Here is an 11,938-nt window from a genome sequence, read left to right as displayed (position 1 = left end):
GGAGGCTGCAGAGAAACACACTCCCAAGAAAAAGAACAGTAAGAAGGCTAGATGGCTATCAGTTGAGACACTGCAAGTTGCAGAAGAACGAAGGAAAGCAAAAATCAAGGGAGATAGATGAGAGCTATGTTTGAATTAAATAAAGATTTTCAAAAATTAGCTAGAAGAGATAAAAATATATTCTTTAATGAACAGTGCAAGGAAGTTGAAGATGTAACGGAATGGGGAAGACAAGAGACCTTTACAAGAAAATTAGAGAAAGTAAAAGAAAATTCCAGGCAAAAATTGGAATAATAAAAGATAGAAACGGGAAAGATCTGAGTGAAGCAGAGGATGTTAAGGAAAGATGGGCAGAATATGTAGAAGACCTATACAAGAAAGAACTGCATCATGACAGGGCTCCTACTGCTGATGTTAATGTTAATTTAGAACTAGAGCCAGATATATTGGAGAGCGAAATCCAGTGGGCCCTTGAAAATATGGCTGATAACAAAACTAGTGGCCATGATGAAATACCAGTAGAATTGTTTAAAGTCACTGGAAAGGATGCAGTGAAAGTGCTGCACTCAATATGTCAAAAAATATGGATCACGCAGCAGTGGCCAGAAGACTAGAAAAGATCAGTATTCATCCCCATTCCAAAGAAGAAAAGTTCTAAAGAATGCTCAGATTACCGAACAATCGCACTTATTTCACATGCTAGCAAAGTTATGTTGAAAATCTTACAAAATAGACTTCGCCAATATCTAGATCGAGAGCAACCAGAAGAACAAGCTGGATTTAGGAAAGGAAGAGGAACTAGAGATCAAATTGCTAACATTCGGTGGATTATGGAAAAAGCGAGAGAATTCCAGAAAGATGTGTACCTCTGCTTTATTGACTACGCCAAAGCCTTTGACTGCGTCGATCACAACAAATTATGGAACGTACTGAAAAACATGGGTGTACCAGATAATCTCATTCATCTGATACGGAGTTTATACCTTGACCAAGAAGCCACGGTGAGAACTATGTATGGAACAACGAAATGGATAAAGATTCAGAAAGGGGTCCGGCAAGGCTGCATACTGTCACCGTACTTATTCAATCTGTATGCAGAACATGTTATGAGGAATGCGAGGCTAGATGAAGGAGAAACAGGAATTAAAATAGCTGGAATAAATGTAAACAACCTCAGGTACGCGGATGATACGATCCTGTTGGCAGAAAGTGAAGAAGAATTGAGAACACTCTTACTGAAGGTGAAAGACGAAAGTGAAAAGGCCGGTCTTATGCTGAATGTGAAGAAAACGAAAATTATGGCAACTACACCTACCAATTCGTGGGATATAGCAGGAGAAACCATGGAGGTAGTGACCACATTCAGTTATCTCGGTTCCCAGATCTCTGCTGACGGTGACTGCAGCCATGAAATCCGGAGACGCCTGTTGCTCGGTAGACAGGCGATGTCAAACCTTGACAAGGTTATAAGGTCCAGAGATATAACACTAGCAACAAAGATCCGTATTGTGAGGGCTATGGTCTTTCCAGTTGTGATGTATGGATGTGAGACCTGGACCATTAGAAAGGCTGAAAGGCGAAGAATTGACTCCTTCGAATTGTGGTGTTGGAGGAAACTTCTTAGAGTTCCATGGACTGCAAAGAGAACCAACAGATCAATATTGGAGCAAATTAAACCAGATTTCTCCCTGGAAGGTCTAATGTTAAAACAAAAACTGACCTACTTTGGACACACAATGCGAAGACGTGCCTCGCTGGAAAAAACATTAATGCTGGGGAAGATTGAAGGAACTAGAAGAAGAGGACGTGAGAGGATGAGATGGATCGATCGCATCACAGAAGCAATGTGTTCCAACCTGGAAGGTCTACGGGAGAAAGTGCAAGACAGGAAAAAGTGGCGTGATTTGGTTCATGGGGTCACGAAGAGTCGGAACCGACTAAACGGATAGAGAGAGAGAGAGAGAAAGAGAGAGTTCTCCTTCGAAGTCATGTTCATTGGTCAGCGATACAGTGGTTGGACACAAATATGGAAACACCAAAAACATAACACATTACCATGCTCATTGCGATGTAGGGAACTCGTTGGGATACGAAACAGCTCCCAGTCGTCTCGGAATGATAAATACATTGCCTGCATGGTTTTCACATGGAAGCTTATACCATTATTCCTCCAAATTAGTGGGTGACTAAGATGCAAGTGGATAACGATCAAGTACCCATCTATCTAAAGTAGACCAAAAAGGGTTAATAATGTTGAGATCTGCAGACTGGTGGCCAGAAGGACGCATCAATTCGTTCTCGTTCTCACAAAACCTTTTTCCAAAGCTGTTTTACAGAGGAAGACTGCACTGCTGTTCCTTCTCTAAATCCTCGCACGAACGAAAAAATGGATGACATCGAAATAAGTGTCCAACGAATAGAAAAGCAACTGAAATCACTCATCAGAGGAAAGTCCACTGGACCTGACGGGATACCAGTTCGATTCTACACAGAGTATGCTAAAGAACTTTCCCCTCTTCTAACAGCTGTGTACCGCAGGTCTCTGGAGGAACGGAGGGTTCCAAATGATTGGAAAAGAGCACAGGTAGTTCCAGTTTTCAGGAAGGGCCCTCGAGCAGATGAAAACTATAGGCCTGTATCTCTGACGTCGATCTGTTGTAGAATTTTAGAATACGCTTTTTGCTCGCGTAACATGTCATTTCTGGAAACCCAGAATCTACTCGGTAGGAATCAACATGGATTCCGGAAACAGCGATCGTGTGAGGCCCAACTCGCTTTATTTGTTCATGAGACCCAGAAAATATTACTTACAGGCTTCCAGGTAGATGCCATTTTCCTTGACTTCCGGAAGGCTTTCGATACAGGTCCGCACGCTCGCCTGATAAACAAAGTAAGAGCCTACGGAATATCAGACCAGCTGTGTGGCTGGATTGAAGAGTTTTTAGAAACAGAACACAGCATGTTGTTCTCAATGAAGAGACGTCTATAGACGTTAAAGTAACCTCTGGCGTGCCACAGGGGAGTGTTATGGGGCCATCGCTTTTCACGATATGTATAAATGAACAAAGTAGATAGTGTCGGAAGTTTCATGCTGCTTTTCGCGGATGATGCTGTAGTGTACAGAGAAGTTGCAGCATTAGAAAATTGCAGCGAAATGCAGGAAGATCTGCAGCGGATATGCACTTGGTGCAGGGAGTGGCAACTGACCCTTAACAAAGACAAATGTAATGTATTGCGAATACGTAGAAAGAAGGATCCTTTATTGTATGATTATATGATAGCGGAACAAACACTGGTAGCAGTTACTTCTGTAAAATATCTGGGAGTATGCGTACGGAACGATTTGAAGTGGAATGATCATATAAAATTAATTGTTGGTGAGGCGGGTGCCAGGTTGAGATTCATTGGGAGAATCCTTAGAAAATGTAGCCCATCAACAAAGGAGGTGGCTTACAAAACACTCGTTCGACCTATACTTGAGTATTGCTCATTAGTGTGGGATCCGTACCAGGTCGGGTTGACGGAGGATATAGAGAAGATCCAAAGAAGAGCGGCGCGTTTCGTCACAGGGTTATTTGGTAAGCCTCGTAGCGTTACGGAGATGTTTAGCAAACTCAAGTGGCAGACTCTGCAAGAGAGGCGCTCTGCATCGCGGTGTAGCTTGCTGTCCAGGTTTCGAGAGGGTGCGTTTCTGGATGAGGTATCGAATATATTGCTTCCCCCTACTTATACCTCCAGAGGAGATCACGAATGTAAAATTAGAGAGATTCGAGCGCGCACGGAGGTTTTCCGGCAGTCGTTCTTCCCGCGAACCTTACGCGACTGGAACCGGAAAGGGAGGTAATGACAGTGGCTCGTAACGTGCCCTCCGCCACACACCGTTGGGTGGCTTGCCGAGTATAAATGTAGATGTAGATGTAGAACCAGTCCTGGACGATGCGAGCTATGTGAACAGGGGCCTTGTTGTGGAACGCAGCAGCAAGAAGGAGAACAAACATTGTACAATAGGACGGATCTGATTTCGCCAAAAGGACCACAAAATCTTTGGCAGTAATCCAATACTGTGGAGTAATCAAGGAGCTCCTGGAATACCATGAAATGGTTGCACAAATCATCACCGAACCCCCGCCATGTTTCACTCTCGGGAAGCAAACTAGTGCAGAAGATGGAAATAGTGTGAAACAAGACTCATCCGACCAAATGACTTTCTTTCACCGCTCCACAGTCCATGTCTTATGGCTTTGACACCACGTTTTCCTGTTAGGGATATTTCCGTCACTGATGAGTGGTTTTGGAATTCCAGCTCGCCCTAAAATTTCCATCTCATGTAGTTTCGGTGCTGACAGGGCCCACGAGTACGAATTTCAGTTCTGGAGTGACTTTTGGACCTGTCGGCTTCTTATTTTACGTCACAATTCTCCTCGATGAACGAGTGTCACAATCAGTCACACTTTCGTCCGCTTTGTGACTTAGTAAATGATCTTTCTCCGCTTTTCTATATGCGTTATATATCTGCGACACGGTACCTCTTGAAGCACTTAACACTTCGACTGTCTTGGTGACGGACGCAACCACCAAACGAGCCCCAGCAATTTGCCGATGTTCGAATTCACTTAACTCAGACATAATGCACTCAAAACTACACAGAACGCTGTTCTGACCACGACTGAAAAATGCTAAGTATTGAGGACACTGCACAGGTGACGTTCGTAGTAAAATAAAACAGTGCAACCTGTACGTTCGGCTAGCATCTGCATTTATGTCCAATCATCCCCTCCTCGCGGTGTTCCTATATTTCTGTCCAACCTTTTTATTACCTGAAAATATCTTCATTGACGGGATACTGCCAGAAAAATATTATGCAGCATTCGGGTTGCAGTTTATAACGAATTATGGAAGCATGTTATCTGTGTTTTGACAAGCTCATAAGAGGTACCCGATATTCGTACAGGAAACACCAACCGAACCTTCTTCCCGTGCGGAGCCCTGCCATTGAAAGGAGGAAATTGCGTAAGGCTTCCAAAGAAGTCTTGATGTGCTTACGTGACGCCTGGCAGAGCTATCGGATGCGTCAACGGCTTCCAGGAAGCAGCGACCGCCTGGTGCAATTTGCGGTGAATTGTGTTTTGTTCCTCCAGACGGCGGGACGTGCCTACCGGCTATGGTAACCGAGACCTAGACACACTGACGGGAACAACACACACGACTTAGTTAAGCTAAGCGAAATGTTGGAACAAACATGTTTTTGCAAGCACAGTAATATTTTACCAGGGATGTACTACTGGAGTATTCTCATTTGATCTACTGGGTCTGTACTGACGATGTAGAAATCAGAAAATCTTTTAAATACATTTCTAGCAGATATAAAGGCATTCGAGGGGGTGCCTTGAAAGAGACCAAATTTTATATAAAAAATATTTAGCTTTCAAAGGAAAAAAGTTTCGGTCCCATTCAAGTTACTGTCCACTGGCATTAACACACTTGTCTAATCTTTCATTCCGCTCTTAGAATTTTTTTTTAAAATTCGTCCTCCGGTATGTTCGAAAGCGGAGCCGTATGGCTTTTTTCTCAGGAAAGTCGACAAAACGCTTTCGTATCATTTCTCTTATCATTCGGAGAAATAAAAAAAAGTCGCTAAGGCAACAGGTTGGTAGGGAAGGGGGGGGGGGGGGAAGGAGGGAATGAGGTATAGGAGTCGTGCAATATTTGGTCGACAACTGGCGCATGGACAAGGCTGTGTTAGCCGGGACGTTATCGATGTGTAGAAACCTATTGCCCGACTGCCTGAAATCAGGCAGCTCGATAGCGTGGTATGTGGTCCTGTGGAACAAACTCTGGTAAAAGTTATCAGCAATGTTTTGACGATTGTCTTCATTTGACGGCCGCTTTTCAAGCGAGGCGAACTTAAAGTCTTCCACTGACTTGACGTTTGCTTCGTTCAAGGGTCGTAGTCAAAGCTCCGTGATTCGTCATCCCTGATCACCTTGGAAAAAGGTTAGGATCATTTCAGCATACTTCATCACGACGTTTTTTTTGTTCAGCAGTCAACATTTAAGGCACGAATTAGGCAATCGCCCTTTTCATCCCAAAATCTCTTGTTAAAATTCGCTAGATTCCACTCTAAGTCAGTTCAGACAGCTTCAGAATATCTGAAATAGTCCGTCGTCAGTCTTACAGAATGATTTTACGAATTTTTTCAACGTTTTCATAGCTCCGGGCCGTAGAAGAAAGACCAGAGCGAGATTTGTCATGAACTGACATTTCGCCTGTTTTGAAACGAGAAAACCACTAAAAAAATTGAGTTTTTCTTATTTCAGCACCCATCGCTTTTAGCATTTCAAAAATTTGTGCACCGGTTTTTCCGAGCAAGGAGCAAAACCTTACAGCTTCGCGCTGTTCACGAGGCTCAGCCATTATAAATACGACGAACGAACAAAACTGCTGTCACTTAAAAATTCACACAAGCCGAACGAAACATTCTTTAGCGACGAGGTTTGTCTTACTAATTCGGGAATGTAGCTCTGTACACTCCCAGCGGTGGATCAAAAAAATGGTTCAAATGGCTCTGAGCACTATGCGACTTAACTTCTGAGGTCATCAGTCGCTTAGAACTTAGAACTAATTAAACCTAACTAACCTAAGGACATCACACACATCCATGCCCGAGGCAGGATTCGAACCTGCAACCGTAGCGGTCACGCGGTTCCAGACTTAAGCGCCTTTAACCGCACGGCCACACCGGCCGGCAGCGGTGGATCGAAGTAAAAATAAAAAAAAAAATAAAAAAAACTGTCTCCACCATACTGTGTTCGGGTTTCTTTTGGGGAAGAAAACGGAAGTATTATTATGAAAACCATTGGACAAACCTGTACACAAAAAAACATGAATTTTTGTGTTGCACAAAGGCTGACGACACCACTAGAAATTATGCACTACGCAAATCAAGAAATGAAACAGAATGTTCTAAATTCCTGCCCTGTCCTGAAACTCACATGCTACAGATCTTCTTAAAGCTCTGCATTTGTACGTTACAGTTGATCCAAAACTTTAGAAATAAAAATGTAAAAAAAATTGACTTAATTGCCAATTTTCATTTACTGGTGTCTTTGTTGTGTTGTGGTCTTCAGTCCTGAGACTGGTTTGATGCAGCTCTCCATGCTACTCTATCCTGTGCAAGCTTCTTCATCTCCCAGTACCTACTGCAACCTACATCCTTCTGAATCTGCTTAGTGTATTGATCTCTTGGTCTCCCTCTACGATTTTTACCCTCCACGCTGCCCTCCAATGCTAAAATTGTGATCCCTCGATGCCTCAGAACATGTCCTACCAACCGATCCCTTCTTCTAGTCAAGTTGTGCCACAAACTTCTCTTCTCCCCAATCCTATTCAATACCTCCTCATTAGTTACGTGATCTACCCACCTTATCTTCAGCATTCTTCTGTAGCACCACATTTCGAAAGCTTCTATTCTCTTCTTGTCCAAACTAGTTATCGTCCATGTCTCACTTCCATACATGGCTACACTCCATACAAATACTTTCAGAAACGACTTCCTGACACCTAAATCTATATTCGATGTTAACAAATTTCTCTTCTTGAGAAACGCTTTCCTTGCCATTGCCAGTCTACATTTTATATCCTCTCTACTTCGACCATCATCGGTTATTTTACTCCCTAAATAGCAAAACTCCTTTACTACTTTAAGTGTCTCATTTCCTAATCTAATTCCCTCAGCATCACCTGACTTAATTTGACTACATTCCATTATCCTCGTTTTGCTTTTGTTGATGTTCATCTTATATCCTCCTTTCAAGACACTGTCCATTCCGTTCAACTGCTCTTCCAAGTCCTTTGCTGTCTCTGACAGAATTACAATGTCATCGGCGAACCTGAAAGTTTTTACTTCTTCTCCATGAATTTTAATACCTACTCCGAATTTTTCTTTTGTTTCCATTACTGCTTGCTCAATATACAGATTGAATAACATCGGGGAGAGGCTACAACCCTGTCTCACTCCTTTCCCAACCACTGCTTCCCTTTCATGCCCCTCGACTCTTATAACTGCCATCTGGTTTCTGTACAAATTGTAAGTAGCCTTTCGCTCCCTGTATTTTACCCCTGCCACCTTCAGAATTTGAAAGAGAGTATTCCAGTCAACATTGTCAAAAGCTTTCTCTAAGTCTACAAATGCTAGAAACGTAGGTTTGCCTTTTCTTAATCTTTCTTCCAAGATAAGTCGTAAGGTCAGTATTGCCTCACGTGTTCCAACATTTCTACGGAATCCAAACTGATCTTCCCCGAGGTCGGCTTCTACCAGTTTTTCCATTCGTCTGTAAAGAATTCGCGTTAGTATTTTGCAGCTGTGTCTTATTAAACTGATTGTTCGGTGTCTTATGGCATTATATTCTGGGTAACTCGTCACTGAAGAAAAAATCGTTTGTGCAGAAAAGGCTATAATAAGTATAATATGTGGAGTGTACACTGAGGTAACAAAAGTCATGGGATAGCGATATGCACGTATACAGATGGCGGTAATATCGCGTACACGAGGTATAAAAGGACAGAGCATTGGCGGAGCCGTCATTTGTACTGAGATGATTCATGTGAGTAGGCCTACGACGTTGTTACGGCCGCAGGAAGTGAATTAACAGGCTTTGAACGCGGAATAGAGCTAGACGCATGGGACACGCCATTTCGGAAACTGTTAGGGAATTCAATATTCCGAGACCTACAGTGTGAAGAGTGTGCCGAGAATACCAGATTTCAGGTTTACCTCTCACCATGGGCAATGGCCAATTTACTTCACCTGACAACCTAGAGAAGAGGCGTTTGCTAACAGACAAGCAATACTTCGTGAAATAATCGCAGAAATCAATGTGGGACGTACAACGAACGTATCGGTTAGGACAGTGCTATGAAATAAGGCGTTAATCTGCTATGGCAGTAAACGACGGACGCGAGTGCCTTTGCTTTGGAGCACGACGTCCCCTGCAGCGCCTCTCCTGGGCTCGTGACCATATCGGTTGGACCCTACACGACTGGAAAACCGTGGCCTGGTCAGATGAGTCCCAATTACAGTTGTAAGACGTGATCACAGGTTCCAATGTGGCGCAGTCCCCACGGAGCCTAGGATCCAAGTGGTCAAAAAGGCATTTTGCAAGCTGGTGGTGGCTCCATAACTGTGCGAGCTGTGTTTATATGTGATAGACTGTGTCCTCTGGTCCACCTGAACCGGTAGTTGACTGGAGAGACGATTTACAGCCATTCGTGGACTACGCGTTCATAAAAAACGATGGATTTTTATGGATGACAATGTGCCATGTCACTGGGCCACAAATAGTGCTCTATTGGTTGAAGTACATTCTGGACAATTCTACATCTACATCTACATCCATACTCCGCAAGCCACCTGACGGTGTGTGGCGGAGGGTACCTTCAGTACCTCTATCGGTTCTCCCTTCTATTCCAGTCTCGTATTGTTCGTGGAAAGAAGGATTGTCGGTATGCCTCTGTGTGGGCTCTAATCTCTCTGATTTTATCCTCATGGTCTCTTCGCGAGATATACGTAGGAGGGAGCAATATACTGCTTGACTCTTCGGTGAAGGTATGTTCTCGAAACTTTGACAAAAGCCCGTACCGAGCTACTGAGCGTCTCTCCTGCAGAGTCTTCCTCTGGAGTTTATCTATCATCTCCGTAACGCTTTCGCGATTACTAAATGATCCTGTAACGAAGCGCGCTGCTCTCCGTTGGATCTTCTCTATGTCTTGTATCAACCCTATCTGGTACGGATCCCACACTGCTGAGCAGTATTCAAGCAGTGGCCGAACAAGCGTACTGTAACCTACTTCCTTTGTTTTCGGATTGCATTTCCTTAGGATTCTTCCAATGAATCTCAGTCTGGCATCTGCTTTACCGACAATCAACATTATATGATCATTCCATTTTAAATCACACCTAATGCGTACTCCCAGATAGTTTATGGTATTAACTGCTTCCAGTTGCTGACCTGCTATTTTGTAGCTAAATGATAAAGGATCTATCTTTCTGTGTATTCGCAGCACATTACACTTGTCTACATTGAGATTCAGTTGCCATTCCCTGCACCATGCGTCAATTCGCTGCAGATCCTCCTGCATTTCAGTACAATTTTCCATTGTTACAACCTCTCGATACACCACAGCATCATCTGCAAAAAGCCTCAGTGAACTTCCGATGTCATCCACCAGGTCATTTATGTATATTGTGAATAGCAACGGTCCTATGACACTCCCCTGCGGCACACCTGAAATTACTCTTACTTCGGAGAGAATGATTTGGCCACCTAGATCACCGTACGTGAATACCACTGAACATTTCTGGGACATAATCGAGAGATCAGTTCGTGCACAAAATCTTGCACCGGCAGTAGTTTCCCTATTATGGACGTCTATAGAGGCCGCGTGGCTCGATAATTATGCAGCGGACTTTCACTGACTTGTTGACTCCATGTCACGTGAAGTTGCTGCACTGCGCCGAGCAAAAGGATGTCCGACACGATATTAGGAGGCATCCCAAGGATTTTTCATTGTACTCCACAGAAGAACTTCTGGATTTGTAATAGAGTGTAGCGAGAGGTTGCAGTTACTTTCCAGGGAATACGCAAATAACTAAACCGACTAGATTAGACTAAGCAAAATTAAACCTTCCTTAGGTGACGACGATGTGCTGTAGCAGACAGAGCTCAACCTCAGATTTAGAAGATGAGATCGGAAGCATCCTCAAAAAGAATCTTTCAGGTATTTACTTTGAGTGAGTCAGGGAAACTACAGAAATCTCGCATTTGGAGAGCCGTACGGCAATTTTAACCGTAGTCCTCCCGTATACAAATCCGGATTGCCAACCACTGTCCCACCACGCTCGGCGTTTCTGGGAAGTAGCACCAGGTCAAGGAACAGCCTTGGAGAAACCGAAAGCAAAAATCCCTGCCGTCTAGTAAAAGGAAGGAAGTTATTGCGCATCCCTATTTAATATATTACGCAACAGCTAATCTGTCAGTCTCCCCCCTTTTCCTACTGCTCTTGTGCTCTTCTATTCCTTTTTACCGTTATTTTTATAGTACCCAAGTACACCTCCCCGCAACTGCACGCAATCCTGTAATCCCTGCTTTTTCCAGCGGTTTGAGAGCACCGTCGGCCAATTTTAGCTGATGCTGTCTCTTCAGAGTGGGTTTGTAGATTATCGCGATATTCCTTTTTTCTTTTTTTTTTCGAGATTTTTCCTATGCGGTCAGTAACGTCCTTAATGAAATGCAGGAAAACTTTCGATTTCACAGGCGCCTGTGCATCGTTACGATTTTTCAGCGGCGGTCTTAACGCTCTTTTTACCTCAGCGGATGAATAACTACACTTGAGCAATGCACTGCGGAGATGTTTTATCTATGGCTAATTGCACTCGGGTATTCAAAGCATGTGACGTTACGCCACTGCACGGGAGTACGTGTTAACGGAATGTTGCCGCAATCAGTAGCGAGCCAGCTTGTGAATCGGTCGCTCGAAGAAACTACGATTCGTTTTAAAATGTACTCCGCAGATGGGGACGATATGTTGGGTTTCAATGTGACATCAGTAGCTATTTTTGTAGTTGTTACTATATTCTGTTTGAAACTTGAAAATGTTTTTGAATTGTTTCTTGGTAAAAACGTGCTATTCACATTAAAACTTGGTTTTCAGCATGGTTAAAGACTTTCACATCGAATGTTCTGGTTTAACATCTAACACATATGTACAACTGTATCAATGTACCTTTACCATTTGCAAACAGAGACTGCACCCCGGGTGAATTTTCGCTCTGCAACGGAGTGTGTCCTGATTTTAAGCTTCCCAGCAGGTCAAATGACTGCCGAACTGGGACTCTAGTGTGGATCCTTTGCCTTTCGCTCACAAAAGCTCTACCAGCTGA

The 11,938-nt window shown here is 43.5% G+C and overlaps 1 pseudogene; it reads left to right on the top strand.

The window, feature by feature from the left end:
* The first annotated feature begins 221 nt into the window (after positions 1 to 221).
* Positions 222 to 914, top strand: LOC126191455 (uncharacterized; annotated as a pseudogene).
* The last annotated feature ends 11,024 nt before the right edge of the window (positions 915 to 11,938 follow it).

The sequence above is a fragment of the Schistocerca cancellata genome, chromosome 6 (genome assembly GCF_023864275.1).
Source record: "Schistocerca cancellata isolate TAMUIC-IGC-003103 chromosome 6, iqSchCanc2.1, whole genome shotgun sequence".
NCBI classification, from domain to species: domain Eukaryota; kingdom Metazoa; phylum Arthropoda; class Insecta; order Orthoptera; family Acrididae; genus Schistocerca; species Schistocerca cancellata.
Note: the sequence above shows the minus strand (reverse complement) of the source record. Positions and strands in the feature narration are given on the sequence as shown.